General features: G+C 43.1%; 1 protein-coding gene across 25 annotated transcripts in view; it reads left to right on the forward strand.

The window, feature by feature from the left end:
- Positions 1 to 16,012, forward strand: part of ABHD13 (abhydrolase domain containing 13) — a 45,633-nt gene that overhangs the window by 24,207 nt on the left and 5,414 nt on the right. For 6 of the 25 annotated variants that reach the window (XM_053283814.1, XM_053283813.1, XM_053283810.1 and 3 more), the window contains 2 exons: positions 4,359 to 4,536; positions 11,197 to 11,307. The exons of 1 other annotated variant lie outside the window; for it this stretch is intronic. The gene's annotated coding sequence lies outside the window, so the exon portion shown is untranslated. 18 more of the 25 variants (XM_053283821.1, XM_053283825.1, XM_053283823.1 and 15 more) reach the window with 11 other exon arrangements.

Here is a 16,012-nt window from a genome sequence, read left to right on the forward strand (position 1 = left end):
GACGGTGGGGATGGTGTTCTTGGGCTCATAGGCAGCATTCCTCCTCCTCCACACATGGCGAGTTGAGTTGATGCCAAAGAGCTCGATTTTGGTCTCATCTGACCACAACACTTTCGCCCAGTTCTCCTCTGGATTATTCAGATGTGCATTGGCAAACTGCAGACGGGCCTGTACATGTGCTGCCTTGAGCAGGGGGACCTTGCGGGCACTGCAAGATTTCAGTCCTTCACGGTGTAGTGTGTTACCAATTGTTTTCTTGGTGACTATGGTTCCAGCTGCCCTGAGATCATTGACAAGTTCCCCCCGTGTAGATCTAGTATGCTTTGTCACCGTTCTCATGATCATTGCAACTCCACGAGGTGAGATCTTGCATGGAGCCCCAGACCGAGGGAGATTGACAGTTGTTTTGTGTTTCTTCCATTTGTGAGTTATCGTGCCAACTGTAGTCACCTTCTCACCAAGCTGCTTGGCGATAGTCTTGTAGCCCAGTCCAGCCTTGTGCAGGTCTACAACCTTGTCCCTGACATCCTTCGACAGCTCTTTGGTCTTGGGCATGGTGGTGAGTTTGGAAGCTGAGTGATTGCTTGCTTCTATGGACAGGTGTCTTTTATACAGGTACTGTAACAAGCTGGGATTAGGAGCACTCCCTTACAGAGGGTGTTCCTCATCTCAGCTTGTTACCTGCATATAGTGAAAAGACACCTGGGAGCCTGAAATCTTACTGGTTGATAGGGGATCGAATACTTATTTCCCTCACTACAATGCAAATCCATCGCTGACTTTTGGGCACTGGGCTTTTGAGGGTTTGTTTGTTGTTATTCCGTCTCTCACAGCTACAATAAACCTACCATTCCAATTATAGCCTGGTCATTTCTGTGTCAGAGGGCAAACGGACAAAATCAGCAGGGGATCAAATACGTATTTCCCTCACTGTAGTCATAATCCTCTGTGGGGCAGTTCTAGACTTGATTCTAATGGAAAGGTTTTGGAGGCGTTCTGTGCTGACCATAGTTTTGTGATTCTTAATGATGACATTCCGACCAGGTTTGATTCTAGTTCTGGACGGATGTCTTTTTTGGATTTGGGAATAGTTTCTAGCTCAATAGCTGGGAAATGTTCTTGGGAAGTTCTATCTGATCTTCATATGGGAAGCGACCATCTTCCTACCTTATTGCAGTTTGGAGAGCAGGGGCTTTTTGAGCAGCTCTCCTTGGGCCTTCGTTGGAATTATACGAAGGCTGACTGGAATCTGTTCCAGACCTCCTGTACACGGGAGTTGGCGTTGGCCCCAGCCTCAGCTCCAGTAGAGGAGCTCGCTGACATTGTTTCGTCTGGTGTCTTTAGGGCAGCCTCTCTTGCTGTTCCCAGATCTGGAGCTCGGGGTACATCCCGTCGTTTGGTCCCCTGGTGGTCAGAGGATTGTAAACTGGCTGTCCAAGCACGGAATCGTGCTTTTAGGAAAGCTAAACGTACTATGTCTGGGGCTGATCTGCTTGTATACAAGCGTTTGAGGGCTAAAGTGAAGTTGGTTGTTCGGTTGGCGAAGAGGAAGAGCTGGAGGTCCTATTGTGACAGGTTGTCAGTAGACGTTCCTGTTGGGAACGTCTTTAGGCAGATTCGGAAGATGAATGGGGTTTATCCAAAGATGAGAGGTGTTCCTGCTTTGGTGTTGGCAGATGGCTCTGTTTCTGTTTCGGATGTGGAAAAGGCTGAAACGCTTGCTGATTTATTTCAACAAGTTGGTAGCTCGGAAAATAGGCCGGCTTCCTTTGTGCAACGTCAGGCGGCCTTCTTGGAAAGTAACAGGACAGTTTTTGACGTGTCTGCTCCTTATTTGGAATGTGAGCTTGATGCATTTTTTTCTCATTGGGAGCTTCGTAGGGCTATATGTCTAGGGAGGCGGTCGGCCCCCGGTGAGGATGGCATCAGTTATGAAATTCTTCGACACTTACCTGAGGACTCAGTTCAGCTTTTGTTATGATTATATAACCTGATTTGGGAGGCGGGTGTTGTTCCACTATCCTGGAAAGATGCCATCGTGGTTCCTGTGAGCAAACCGGGCAAGAATTTGTCGGAACCAACGTCCTATCGCCCCATAGCTTTACTTTCTTGTTTCTGTAAATTCATGGAACGGATGATTAATGATCGCCTGATGTCGTATCTTGAAGAATAAGTTGCTTACAGACTTTCAGAGCGGCCTTCGGAAGGGTCGTGGCACTTTGGACCAGGTGATCCGATTGGAAACTGATATACATAAGACCTTCCAATTGAAGGGGTTTTTGGTTGTGGCATTTCTGGACCTTGAGAAAGCATATGATATGGTTTGGAGGGAGGGCTTGCTGTACAAAATGCATTGTTGTGGTATAAAAGGAAGACTCTTTCAGTGGCTGTTGTCCTTTTTTGAGGGCAGGCGTATTAAAGTCCGAGTCCGGGACTCGGTTTCTGAGCCCCGTGAAATTCAAAATGGGATCCCCCAGGGCAGCGTTTTGAGCCCTACTTTGTTCAACGTGATGGTGAATGACCTTCCTCTAGTTTTGCCACAAGGCGTGGCCTGCAGTATATATGCAGATGATTGTGCGATCTGGTATAGGAGTAAAAATTTGGGTAGCGTTGTGGAAAAAATGAATAAGGCTCTCCTTGCTTTGGAGGCTTGGAGGAACGAGTGGGGCTTCAAGTTTTCACCTTCGAAGTCGAAGGGGATGATTTTTACACGTCGTTCAGTATCGGTGGCTCCCAGCTTGTTTTTGTACGGCTCTCATATTGAACTCATTGCTGAATTCCGTTTTTTGGGAGTAGTTTTTGACTCCAAGCTGACGTGGATCCCCCATGTTCGTTCTCTTGAAGATCATTGTAGGCCACGTCTCAATTTACTGTGAGGTATTTCTGGTAATTCTTGGGGTGCGGACCGGGGGTCTCTTCTGTTGGTGTATCGTGCCATGGTTCGCTCGGTAATGGACTATGGATGTCAGGCCTTCTCATCAGCTTCTAAATCTACTTTGCACAAGTTGGATGTTATACAGTCTACGGCTCTCCGGACTGTTTGTGGGGCTTTCCCTACTACTCTTTGTAGTGTTCTCCAGGGGGTGACTGGTGAGATGCCTGGGGCATTGCGTCGGGAATACCTGGATATTGTGCTATGGAACCGGCTCCGGGATTTTTCATTTGGGAATTGGGGCTCCGTGTATGACCAATGCTGGGAGTTTAGTGATCCTGGGAAGTTTGATAGAGGTCGTTGCCCTCATGCAGTGAGATTGTTCAGATGGCTTAAGTCGGATCTCACTGAGGGGCTACGGCAGATGCGAAATGTGCCTTTGGTCTATCCAATCTGGTTGTATAGTCCCCCTGAGGTTTTGCTGGATGGTTCGGGGGGGGGGGCTTTTTGGGAGTCCGACGCTGTGTTAAAATCTCTGGCGTTAGAACGGTTATCAGCGGATTCTGGGTTTTGCAGGATCTATACAGACGGTTCCAGGGCCATCCAGGGAGATAGGGTGTCTGCGGCATTTGTTGTTCCCAGTTTGGACGTGAGGAGGGGATATAGGTTGACTGGGGGTGTCAGTATTATGACGGCAGAACTCACCGCAATCCTCTTAGCTCTGGAATGGATCCAGGGAATGCCCCCTGGGAGGTATATGATTTTCTCAGACTCTATGTCCGGTTTGCAGGCTATTCAAGGGGGTGCTTTTTTGAATAAATCCCCCGTTGTATCTGAGATCTGGATCCTGAGTAACTTACTCCATTTGGGGGTTTTTTTCATCCGGTTTCGTTGGGTACGGTCCCATGTTGGGATCTTTGGTAATGAACTTGCGGATGCGGTGGCAAAGGAGTCTTTAGACCGCCCGGATGTGGATTGCAGAATCCCATTTAATGGCATGGAGGTTAGGTCTTGGGTACGGTCAGAATTGCGGAAGGTCTGGGAGGCGGATTGGGATGTGGACTCCACGGGTCGAAGGGTTTATGCTTTCTGCCCGAAGTTGGATGATTTTAGCTTGTTTGGTGTCTTGGGTAGGTCCCGGCAAGTCTCTTTGTTCAGGGTGCTGTCGGGTCACTGCTCGACTGGGGATAGGTTGTTCCTTCTTGGAAAATCAGGGGATGATCTGTGCCAGTTTTGTGGGGTTTCTGAAACTGTGGACCATCTTTTATGGGATTGTATCCGTTTTAGTGACGATCGTGTTGGTTTTCTTCACTCTCTTCATTCTGCTGGTTTTAGCGGTAGGTCTATCCGAGAGTTGTTTTTGGATCGACGAGGTTGGAAACAGGCAGTCTCGCTTTTATGGAATTTTCTCAAGTCGTCGCGTTTATCTGAACGTTTATAATTCTTTATTGATTCAACCACTAGAGCTCTTTTATCGGTCTTCCAGTAGGTGGCGTTAGTGGGATAATACGGTCCTGGTACGCCATTACCATCCACAGGAAGAAGAAGAAGAAGAAGGATGTGATGTGGAAGCCCCCGCCCAGGGGAGGCAAGGTGGCTCGGCGGGGAGCGATGCGGTCGGGGTGCGGGGGCAGCGGGGGCTCCAGCGGAGCGCTGAGGCTCAGGTAAGGGATCGTGAGAAGTAGGAAGCGGCTCTTCCGCCCGTCGCTGGGCCTCCTCTCTCTGCAGCCCCTCCCCTTGGAGCTGCTCAGGGAGCCCACCTGCCGCACAGCAGTGGCTGGGTATTGGGGAGCGGCTTGTCTTCCTGTATGGATCAGGCGGCCAAGGCCTCTCTAGGCCAGCACCTGTTTCCCAGGCAGCCTGGGAAGAAGCCCGCAAGCGAGGGGCGGGGCCATGCCCTCCTGTCGCTGCTGCTGCTGCTTCCTTACGGACTGCCTCTGAGGCTAGAAGATTGTGGAGCCACCATGACTAGCTGCCCATGAAGAACAATGTGTGCTTATATTGAACCGGCAGGGGGTGGGCAGCAGGGCCTCCTCCTTCTCCTTCTCCCTGGACCTCTCTCCAGTCTCCTCAGTTAGTCTCCAGAGGCTTCTGGGCAGGGGTGTAGTAAGGTTGGGGTGGGCCCAGAGACAAGATTTTATAATGCCGCCCCCCCCCTCCACTGAAGCTCAGCTCAGGAAGTAAAGAAATCTTAAATGAGGCTGAATAGTGGTAACAAAAAGCATAGTGAGATATGTATGTGTGTGTATATATGTGTGTGTGTGTGTGTGTGTGTGTGTGTGTGTGTAACTGCTATGTGCCACAATAGAACATCATTCTAAATTATTTTTTTAAGGTTTTATAAATTGTGGACGATGCAAGTCATTTAATGGTACGAGAGAAAGACAGGCTGTTCTGGTAGCTCCAGGTCTTAACACTCACATCAATTTCGAAGGATGAACACAACTGAAGGAAGCCCGGGCAGGTGTGTGGCTGGGGAAGTCGTTCATGTGACTTGCCTCTGCCCCCCCCGGCAGTGGGCCCCCAGACAACTGTCTCTCCTTGCCCTATTATAGTTATGCCCCTGCTTCTGGGGCTCGGCGAAAAGAAGAATTGCGCCACTGCATTTCAGGTAGCTGGTTCCCCTTCTCCCATCTTGATTTTCTGAAATGTAACAGCTTAGGAAAGCCCTGTGGTAGGTCGCTGCTCAGTCTAGCCCAGCATTGTCTCTTTTTTAGTGGTGGCAGCTCCCCAGGGCTGAGGAGACTTTCTCTGGCCCTAGGATCTAGAGTTGCTGGGGGTCGAACCTGGGCTCTTCTGCTTGCAAAACATGTCTGACCACTATGGAAATAAGTTCTCTGAGTTCAGTGATGGAGCTATATGTCAAGTAATTGCACAGAGAATCACTGCAGTCCGGTTTAACCAAGTTTAATTTCAATAAGCTATATTTATTTCAGTGGGATTTATCTCCAAGTAAGAATTATAGTCTGAATCTATGATTATTTACTTGGAAACAAGTTACTACAATAAATAAGTAAAGTTTATAATAGAGATGGCTCACTGTCCCCAAAGGTCTCTCTGTCTAAAAAGAAACACAAGGTGGACACCAACCACCACCACTGGTAGGATGCTGTCCTGAGTTGGATAGGGACTTGCTATGGTTTGGATTTTAGAAGCATAAATGTCTCAACTTTGATTGAGAACCCACAGTGGAAAAATAGGGAAGATGACAGATTATTTCATAAAAGCTTGAAACAGAAGCAACTTGTGATTGTGCCATTAAAGCTTTTATGAAGCCCATAAAAACCATTGTATCAAATAAATGGACTGTTCTAGGCCTCTTTTATGTAGTTCATCGACTGTGCTTGATTGCATACTTTGTGTGTGCCACTTCTACCATCCTGCCCCTTCTTTGAGTACTGTTAAGTCCAGTTTCTGGACTTAAGAACCTAATGATCAAGTAATGCAGTGCTTAAATTTATCTAGTCCAGCTTTCTCTTTCCAGCAGCAGTTACCAGGAGCCATGGGTAGCTCATGAAGCACCTAGTTCTCACAGGTATACTGCTCTGTACATGGACATTCTATTTAGTTATTACAGTCAGTTTTTACCGGTAGCTCTTCATATTGATGTAGGATAGCTTTTCAGTTTTAGAATGTTCTTTGAATTTGTCTAATCCTTCTTAAAAAGCTATCTAAACAAGTGGCTTTCACTACATCTTCAGCTTTATGTGAAGCTTTGTGTGAATTCTGCTTTGTGTGAAGTATTTCCTTTTGTCAAGTCCTGAACCTCCTGTCAAGAGGATTTTTTGTTATAAACCTGACTTCTTGTGCAATGGCGGGAGGAGGAAAACATTCATCTCCCCTTATCAGTAATAATTTTTAAAACCTCTGTTATGCCCTTCTTTCTCCTCCCCTTCAGTCAGCTTTTCTCTGAACTAAAAACCACCTAATTAGCCTTTCATTGTAGAGAAGGTGCTTCAAGTTAATCATTAGTCTGGTTTTCCTTTTTAAAAAAACCCCAAACCCCACCTTTTCCTCTCCATGCTTGTGGTTCCTTTAAGAGATGGGGTGCCCAGAACTACACAGTATTTCAAATGTGGCAGCACCTTATTTGTATTATGGCATCATGATACTCTCTGCTTACCTTCAACTTCTTTCTTTCTAATTCCTGACATTGGATTTGATATTGAACTGCTGCGGAACACTGGGTGGACATTTTCAGGAACTCTTGTAGCACAACCCCCAGACTTCAGTGGTGCCAAATGTGCTGCTGCTACACTTCAGTGTAATTAAGGAAGGTCCTATGTTGAACCAGCTTATCACTGCTGAAGCACAGTGGCCTGACAGAGACAGTCATGGCAAAGCCTGGCAGCTGGCAGCATTGTGGCCTATGGGCATAGCTTTCTTCTAAGAATACCCTGGTAACTGGAGCAGGGTGGATTGGTTTAAATCACCAAAATCAATTTAAATCATTGATTTAAATCAAGTTTTCTGCTGATACTTCTTCGCATATTTCTCTTAAACAATGGTGCAAATCTTGATCACTAAAACATGCTAAATTTACAACATCTAGAAGAGTATACTTCGTGTAATGTTTCAGATAATTTGATTTTTACTAATTTAAGAAATGATATAATACCTGTTTTTAAAAATATAATTAGTATCTTTATCTTTACTCATTATCTGTGTCAAGTTGCCCTGTATCTCCTTGTTGCACTGCTTACACTTTACACACATTCGTTTTTACTGAGAGAAGGTATTTCTTCAAAATATTCCCACATAGGGTGGAATAGCCCAGAAGCTATGACAGCTTTTTAGAAGCAACAGGAAGCTCTGTACTGAACAATGCCTTCATTTCCCCCTGCCCACCACTATTTTTTAATTGCATCTCCTTTCCTATATTGTGTCTCTGTCTTAACTCCTCTGCCTTGGGCCAGCACCACCACACAATATGCACACAGGATCCAACCTGTGTGCTTGCACATAAAAAACAGGCTTGGAAACAGAAATGGGAAGTCTAGACATTTCCACATGCAAGAACTGGGAGCTACATGGTGCTACTGGGCAGACTAGAGCCATTTTCATAAAATGCAACTGAAATGAAAGCCTATGTTGGGTAGGTAACTCAGTATATGAGGTAGTCATTAGTTCATTTTCAGGAAACTGTTAAGTGTTGGTGTAGCATATTTTATGATGAGATTTAATTTTAACCATGATACATTTTAATATTGTCAAAAAATGGAAATTTAGAATTTTATTTACATTTTTTGAAATCCAATTTAAATGTTAAAAACTCCTTTTTAAAGTAAATTGATTTATATCCACTCTGGGGAAGAACAACTCTTCTTGAATCTTGCAGGTATAAGCATGCCATCCTTAAGTCATAGCTTGGTAGTAAATGCTTGTTACTCCCAAACTTTAACTTTTGAGGGTTCTTATATCTACAAGGTTCAAAAACGATTCTCTGTCCCACTGGCCAAATGGGGCGTATTCTTAGAAGACCCTGTGTCTTTACCTGACTATGAGATCTGAATTATCCAAGAAAGAATTATCCAAGAAAGCATTAAAAATTGTGATTGTTGGTCTTAGCAGGGAAACCCTTCCTGGCTGGGCAAAGAGGCACCTTATTAACAATGTGATTCTCTTTATTTAGCAGGGGGAAAGCAAATGGCCCTATTCTCCTCTGCCCCAGCACAGTACCCCTCCAGTGACTTGCTGGTGTCTGTCTTATGTTTCTTTTTAGATTGTGAGCCCTTTGTGGACAAGGGGCCAGCTTATTTATTTATTTTCTATGTAAACTGCTTTGGAAACTCCTGTTGAAAAGCGGCATAAAATATTTGTTGTTACTGCAGACATAACCTTTTGTTTCATCACTTTGAAAATTAAGGACTGAAAAATCTCTTGGAGCTTAACTGTACTTAAAGTCCTTAGCAGCATGAGTATGGCACCAATTTTCTGAATGGTGCCCTTTTGAAAAACTGGGCTAAAAGTAGTTAAGTGTTCACAGTACTCTGTTGTTCACAGTACTTTTGCGTAATAATTGCAATATATGCTCATAAACGAAAGAGACTGAGACAAAATTCTTTTTATCAAGCTAATACTGTTCTCCTGGTTTTATAATGCAATCATATGCTTATTTACTTGGAAGCAAGTCCAGCATATTTCAGTGGGTGGCATGCAGACCAGTCTTGTGTTGTGCTGGTGAATACTGCACAAAGTTACTGTGCAAAGAAAACTGCTCTTCCAGATTAGTTCAAGTCAATCTTTGTAAAGTGATCAGCAAGACTATACAGTAAAGGCGTTTATACAAATCATGCATACATCACTGACCATCATTGTTATTCATATTGACTAGACAAGCATATGACATGTCCTAGATGCTAAAAAACAAAATTTAGCTACTTTGTAGGTGACATAGGAATCTCTATCCTCTAAAAGAAACTTAACATGACAATCATCCATATGTCCTGGGAATTTCACTAATAATCATCCATATGTCCTGGGAATTTCACTAATAATAAGATCAAATCAAATCTCAAATCTTGAAAGTAGTAGTGCAAAAGAACATGAGCTATTGTTTCAATCTCACAAGGGTATTGCTGCTGTGAAACAGATATACACTGAAATCTACCTTCCAGTAATGCTGAAGGAGGGGCATTGAAGCGAGCCCTAGAAAATGCCCAGCGATATTTGGAGTGCGTCAGAGATGAAAGATTGGGCAGTTAGTTCTTGCAGTAGTGGAAAATGTAGTGGACTCTGTGCTCTAGCTAATCCATCCCCAGCACAGTACCCCCATGATTGTTGCTGGTGTCTATCTTATGTTTGTTTTAGATTGTGAGGCCTTTGGGGACAGGGTTCCATCTTATTTATTTATTATTTATCTGTGTAAACCACCCTGAGCCATTTTTGGAAGGGTGGAAATCGAATTGATGATGATGATAATAATGATAATAATTGTTGCACAATGCATCACTGTAGATGCTGTCCAGTGGGAAATAACTCCCTAGGGAATGTAGAAAAGTTTGTAGCCATTGTGTCTGTTTTCACTTTTAGAGATATTTGTTTTATGTAAGTATTCTTTATGCTGGCACCAATGAACTTGAATTATTATTAATTTGTATGTTCTGTTCTGTCACATGAGCACACTGCAGCTTCCAGTGTCATCATCCCCCTCCCCCCAAATGCCAATGTTTCCGTCCCTAAGAGATGCATAATCTATTTTTAAGTCTGAGAAACTCCCAATCAGACTGAAGTATATCTTGGTTTTTGTAAAGCATGTGTAAGAAATGCCAACCTTTCGGCTTAATAACTAGATGCATAGCTATCTGTTAATTTTGCTCTTGGTCTTAGAGCAAGATAGTTGTGATGTGATAGATTCATGACCAGATCACCTAACTTCTTTTTCTGTGGTTGGAAGCAGCTGAAATTTGGGAAATCGAACACTTCCTCCATTCTGTTTCCCCAGCTTTCATCCCTCTTCTCAGCTACCAACGATGAAAAAGGCAGATACCCATATAGTAATAGTTTCAGTGAAGCAATCTAAGTTGCGGAAGTTGTGCAAGTAGAAGGGTGCAAGCCTTACAAATTGTTCCCTGTGGTTGTTCCTCACCAAAGAAAACAGCCCTTTTAAAAGGACAATGTACTCTGTATGCCGTACAGTGCTGGTCCGGAAGTTCCGCTCCCCAGCACATCACTCACTTCCGCACTGCCCATGGTTACAGCACTTCTCTGAAGAGGCAGATGCCATAAGCATGATGGTGGGCACTTCCATGATCAGCAGACCTCAGACAAGCACCATAACCCTGAGCTGCACAGGAGGGGGAGTGAGCGAAGCACTGGGGGACAGTGTTCCCTCTAAGGCGTGTGCATGCTCACAAGGTTTTTTTAAAAAATGTCTGCTCAGTTAATTTTAGATCCCGCTTTGAATCGGGAAGGTCCCACTCTGAATGTATGTGCACACACAGTGCCTTGATACTGCTGCCCAGAACAAAACTCATTCCACAGACGAATGGGGGGAAAATAGAGAACACTGCTGGGGGGTGGGACTTCTGGACCAACTTTGGATGCTCCCCTTCTTAAATCTGTCTGAAGAGGCCTACCGGTAAATATCTTGGCAGATCCAATCACAGACTGTCATAACTAGTTTGGCTTTGACCAACCAATCGCAAGCGATAGTTTCATGAGCTCATTGTGCATGTGTTCAACTTCTTAAAGAACTTAACTGATTTTTTTTTGTCAAAACGTTTAATATGCCAGAGTACTACTTGTCTCAATATTGATTTTTGTTGTTTTAATTTAACTTAGCACTTGGGGATATTTACTGTTTGAACTGTTTTCTCTTCTAGCTCTGCTGTTTAATTCTGTGGGAGTTCTTCCATGTAAAAACAGTTTGTGGTCTAAAGTTGAAAAGAGATGGCCTGTGAAACAGACTTTTCCTTCAGGAAGTTGATACCTGGGTATGATTGCATGTGCTGTGTCGTGTGTTTTCTGTAGTCCTACCTGGTGCATGTATATCCTTAGAAGAAAAAAGGAGGGTAGATAGAAGAGCACGAAAGAGAAGAGGTCCTCAGGTGCCTCACAGAATTCTTAATTGAGCCCAATGCGTTTTGGGTAAATATTCTTTTTCATTTCATTGCAAAGATATGAAGGGCACATAACTAAGCTATGGAGGACAACAATTAAAAAAAATTAACAAATCCCGTGCATTATAAAAACAATCACATAACCATGCTACACCATTCCAAGCTCTTAGATATTATCAAGCTGCTTATGTAGCCTGCTACTAACAGTACTTTTATTCTTGATAAAAATTCATGCAATTGTAAATAAAACATGCTTATAACAAGAATTAGCCATAAAAAGACCCCTTATTAAGAGCACACACCAGTGTTCATTGCACGGCCCGCAGGGATCCCACTGGTGGCCCATGGAGACCCCACTGTCTGCCTCTGACTTGTCTCTTCCCTCCTCTCCCCCTCCCCTCCCTTTCTTGCTTATTGGGTGAGCACCCTCCCCTGCTCCTGTTGCCGTGTCTTTTGAATGGCAGCGGTGGGGAAGACCTACAGGTGCCCGGCAGCACCTTCAGTGTGCACCCTCCCCTCCCACTGCCAGGGTGCGTACTGCTGAGAGGACCACTGGACCAAGCATAGGCCACGGGCAGGGGGTGGCACCAGTGGAAATCATCAGTGAAGACTGCTGTCAGAGTCTGAAATAAATCACACGTGAAAAAATTATAACAGGAACTCAAGCCCACCTTTCAGGGCTTAAACGTAAAACAGTTTGAAATGAAAACTAAAGCCAAACAACCTCTCATTGCAACTCTGCTGCTTTTGAAAAGTTGACTAACACGACTGGGACTTGTATACCATGAGACCATAATTACAGTTGCCACTGCTTATTTGGTGGCAACTTGGGACTGGCCTTTCTCTGTGGCTGCCCTGGGACTTTTGAAGATGCTCCCTGTCAAAATAAAAGCTTCTCCATCTCTGGCTGCTTTTTAAAAAGATCCTCAAGATAACACCTGTTTTCTCCAGGTTTTAGTCAAAATTAATACTGCTTAATTGTTTTTATTTTGTTTTTACATTTCTTGTGTTTTAATTAAGTACACTATCTAGGAATACATATTGGGTGGTATATAAATATGGTAAATAAAAAAACAAGGAGCTCATTCTAAAACAGAAGGGAAGAACCTTGGAAAAACCCTTCACACTTCACTGCAAGGTCCATCCTGCACACACTTACTAATACTTCCTAGACCCAGAAATTTTCTTTTCTTGAATATACTGTAAAGGTCCCTAACACAAGGTCTCTACAACATTGGAGCAATTGCAAATCTTCATTAAGACCCTGGTGTGCTAAAGTATGTCATTCCATTTAGCATCCTTCACCAAAAGAGTCTTTTGCTCCACACCCCTTTGTTCTAGGGCCCAAAATGATATTTCTGAAGTATAGTTTTTTCTCCATGAAATAATCCACTAAAGGGGAGTCTTTAAGCATCCTATTTTAACTGCTGCTGTTCTCAGTAGATTTCACTTGATAATCAGATGAATAATTCCAAAATTACTTCATGCCCCAGAGAAGCAGATCTTGCTCAGATTCAAATATGTTTATGGTAAACGTTTGAAGTTGAAATCCTATCCTATCCTACAAATATAAAACTGTTCTTTTATTTCTCTTCTGCAACCACAGTAATAAAAGATTATATTAATATATTTAATTTATTGAACTTTCCTTAAAAAATTTCCTATACAAAATGACTTTGCCTGATCAGTGATGGATCTCATCCACTAGTATTGCATAAATGTACATACTTTGTCTAATTGTTTTTCCAACATACTTTTTACTGCAGGGGCATATGATATACAACATAAGAATGTGAATACACAGTGAACTTTTTAGCTTAAAAAAATTAGTGTCACAGGTGCCATGGTCGAATGAGGATTCAGACTCAGGTCTCCCGGTCCTAGCCCAGCACTCTAACCACCACGCTGGCTGCCTACATACTGTTAAATGCTGTTAGTTATATAGGACAGATTTTTAAAAGGATAAATTATAGTTTAGGACTTGCGTTTTCTGCAACTGCTTTTTTATGAGAAGCTTTTAATAAAGATTTGCAGGACTGAAAAACTTCCAGTTCCCAGATGCTGGGTGATTTACTTGCTTGCTTGCTTTTTTGGCAGACTTGATAACATTTGGCAGGTTTTAATGACAGATGAAAATTTTATTTTATTTATTTATTTATTGGATTGGATTGGATTGGATTTCTATACCGCCCTTCAAAAAATGGCTCAGAGAGTTTACACAAAAAAGAAACATAAGATAGACACAAGCAACAGTTACTGGAGGTACTGTGCTGGGGGTGGATAGGGCTAGTTACTCTCCCCCTGCTAAATATAGAAAATCACCATGTTAAAAGGTGCCTCTTTGCCAAGTTAGCAGAGGTTAGCATGGAAAATGGCACTTGGTTCCATCTAGCAATTCCATAGCAAAAAGTAGTAACTAGGACACACCTGCACAACCTTGGCCCTGCTGCAGAGTTTAATTATCTGTCATGGTTCTGTGCCACCTGATACATGCATCTCTAGGTAGTGTACACAATTAAAAAAACCCCACCACAGAGCGAATATAAAACCAGTTAAAATTCACAAAACAATCTCAGAAGATAAAAGACATTAAAAGTGTTAAAATTCAGTTAAAAGCCTGGGGATGAGTCTTGAGGGTCTTCCTAAAAACAAACAGAGAAAGAGATGCTCTTATTTCAACAGGGGGTATCTTCCAGAGCCCTGAGGCAGCTACAGAGAAAGCCTGCTTGTTAGAGTACCAACTCACATAACCTAGAGTTGGACTACATGAAGACTACATGACCACAACTGCTGACTATTGGCCACTGTGGCCAGGAGAGGAGTTATAGTCTCCAACAACAGCTGGAAAGTCAAAGTTGTGTAGCCCTGAACTAGGACACTTACCGAGGACTTAATGTCTCTATTTGAAGCAGCCCGACTGAGTCATAGTATCCTAAGCAGGACTGTTAAAAACCAACATCACATTTTTTTGGCGTCAGCCTTGTGCTGCCAAACAAATATTTGAAGTTCCAGGATGTCTGCATCAGATTTCTACATTCCTGAATGGCCAGTGATATTTTCACCCAGCTATGCTTCTATATGACCTGAGTTTGGAGCACTTGAATATTGGATTATTTTTCTGGATGCTCTAGGTGCTTATGCTCATTCAAGCCCCTTCCAAATTCCTGTTGACTCCCTCCTCTTGCTGCAATCTCCTATTCAACATCCCATCTTGTTCTAGAGGATCCTCCTGCCTTCAGGAGCAGCTTTTTGAGGAGTATAAGGGGATACAGCTGTAGGTGAAAGATGCAAAATCTCCATTGTATAAGAGAAGCTCAACTTTTCTGGATCCAATCCATTATCTGCTTGTACAAATGCATACCAATGATGAAATTATAATTTGATTAACACCTATCAGGAATGCAATAGTTTTTTAACTCGATGTAAATGGAGTTTCAAAATGATAGCATTCTCTGTTATAGGTGCTAGTCTAACTGGCGTTTAATCACTGGTATGTATTTGTACAGCTGCTTAATAAAGAGTTTCAAAATTCATCTACTTTTACTATTAAGCTTATGTTGGAGATTGTGGATATATTTGGCCATCTTGCCAGTAGATGGTAGTGTCACGCTCTGAAGACATAGTAATCACAATGGCTGTACTCGCATATTTCAGAATTCCTTTTCCCAAGGATATTAACATTTCTGTTTGTGCTACTTGTAAGCAGTTTGAATGCTGGAACCCGCTGCTTACTAGAAACAGGACAAGTTGGAAAACATCTGCTAGATTTTATCCAAATGTCATGTATGTGCAACTTGCATTTTTAAAATTATTATCATTATTATTATTATACATTTATATCCCGCTCTTCCTCCAAGGAGCTCAGAGCGGTGTACTACATACTTAAGTTTCTCTTTCACAACAACCCTGTGAAGTAGACTAGGCTGAGAGAGAAGTGACTGGCCCAGAGTCACCCAGCTAGTATCATGGCTGAATGGAGATTTGAACTCGGGTCTTCCTAGTCCAGCACTCTAACCACTACACCACGCTGGCTCTTTTCTGTAGTTGAAAGTTGAACTAATTGGATGAGTGGCAATTGTCCCTATTTGAATGTATCCTCTATGAAAATATGAGGGCAGAAATTATGAGAATTGGAGCATCACAAATGTCCCTCTTGGGATGGATCTCTCCTGTCCTTGTAATCCATTTTCATGTTTCACATATATTGAGATCTATCAATCCCCCCAAATGTATTTTTTCTTTGAAGAGCTAGAAAATCCTGGGTACCCTTGAGTGGCACAGCAGGGAAATGCTTGACTAACAAACAGAAGGTTGCCAGTTTGAATCCCCACTAGTATGTTTCCCAGACTATGGGAAACACCTCTATCGGGCAGTAGCAATATAGGAAGATGCTAAAAGGCATCATCTCATACTGTACAGGAGATGGCAATGGTAAACCCCTCCTGTATTCTAGCAAAGAAAAAACCACAGGGCTCTGTGGGCACCAGGAGTTGAAATTGACTTGACGGCACACTTTACCTTTACCCTTGCCATTACATCAATGCATTTTGTACATCATCACATTCAGGGCCCTGCAATT

The sequence above is a fragment of the Hemicordylus capensis genome, chromosome 1 (assembly GCF_027244095.1).
Source record: "Hemicordylus capensis ecotype Gifberg chromosome 1, rHemCap1.1.pri, whole genome shotgun sequence".
NCBI classification, from domain to species: domain Eukaryota; kingdom Metazoa; phylum Chordata; class Lepidosauria; order Squamata; family Cordylidae; genus Hemicordylus; species Hemicordylus capensis.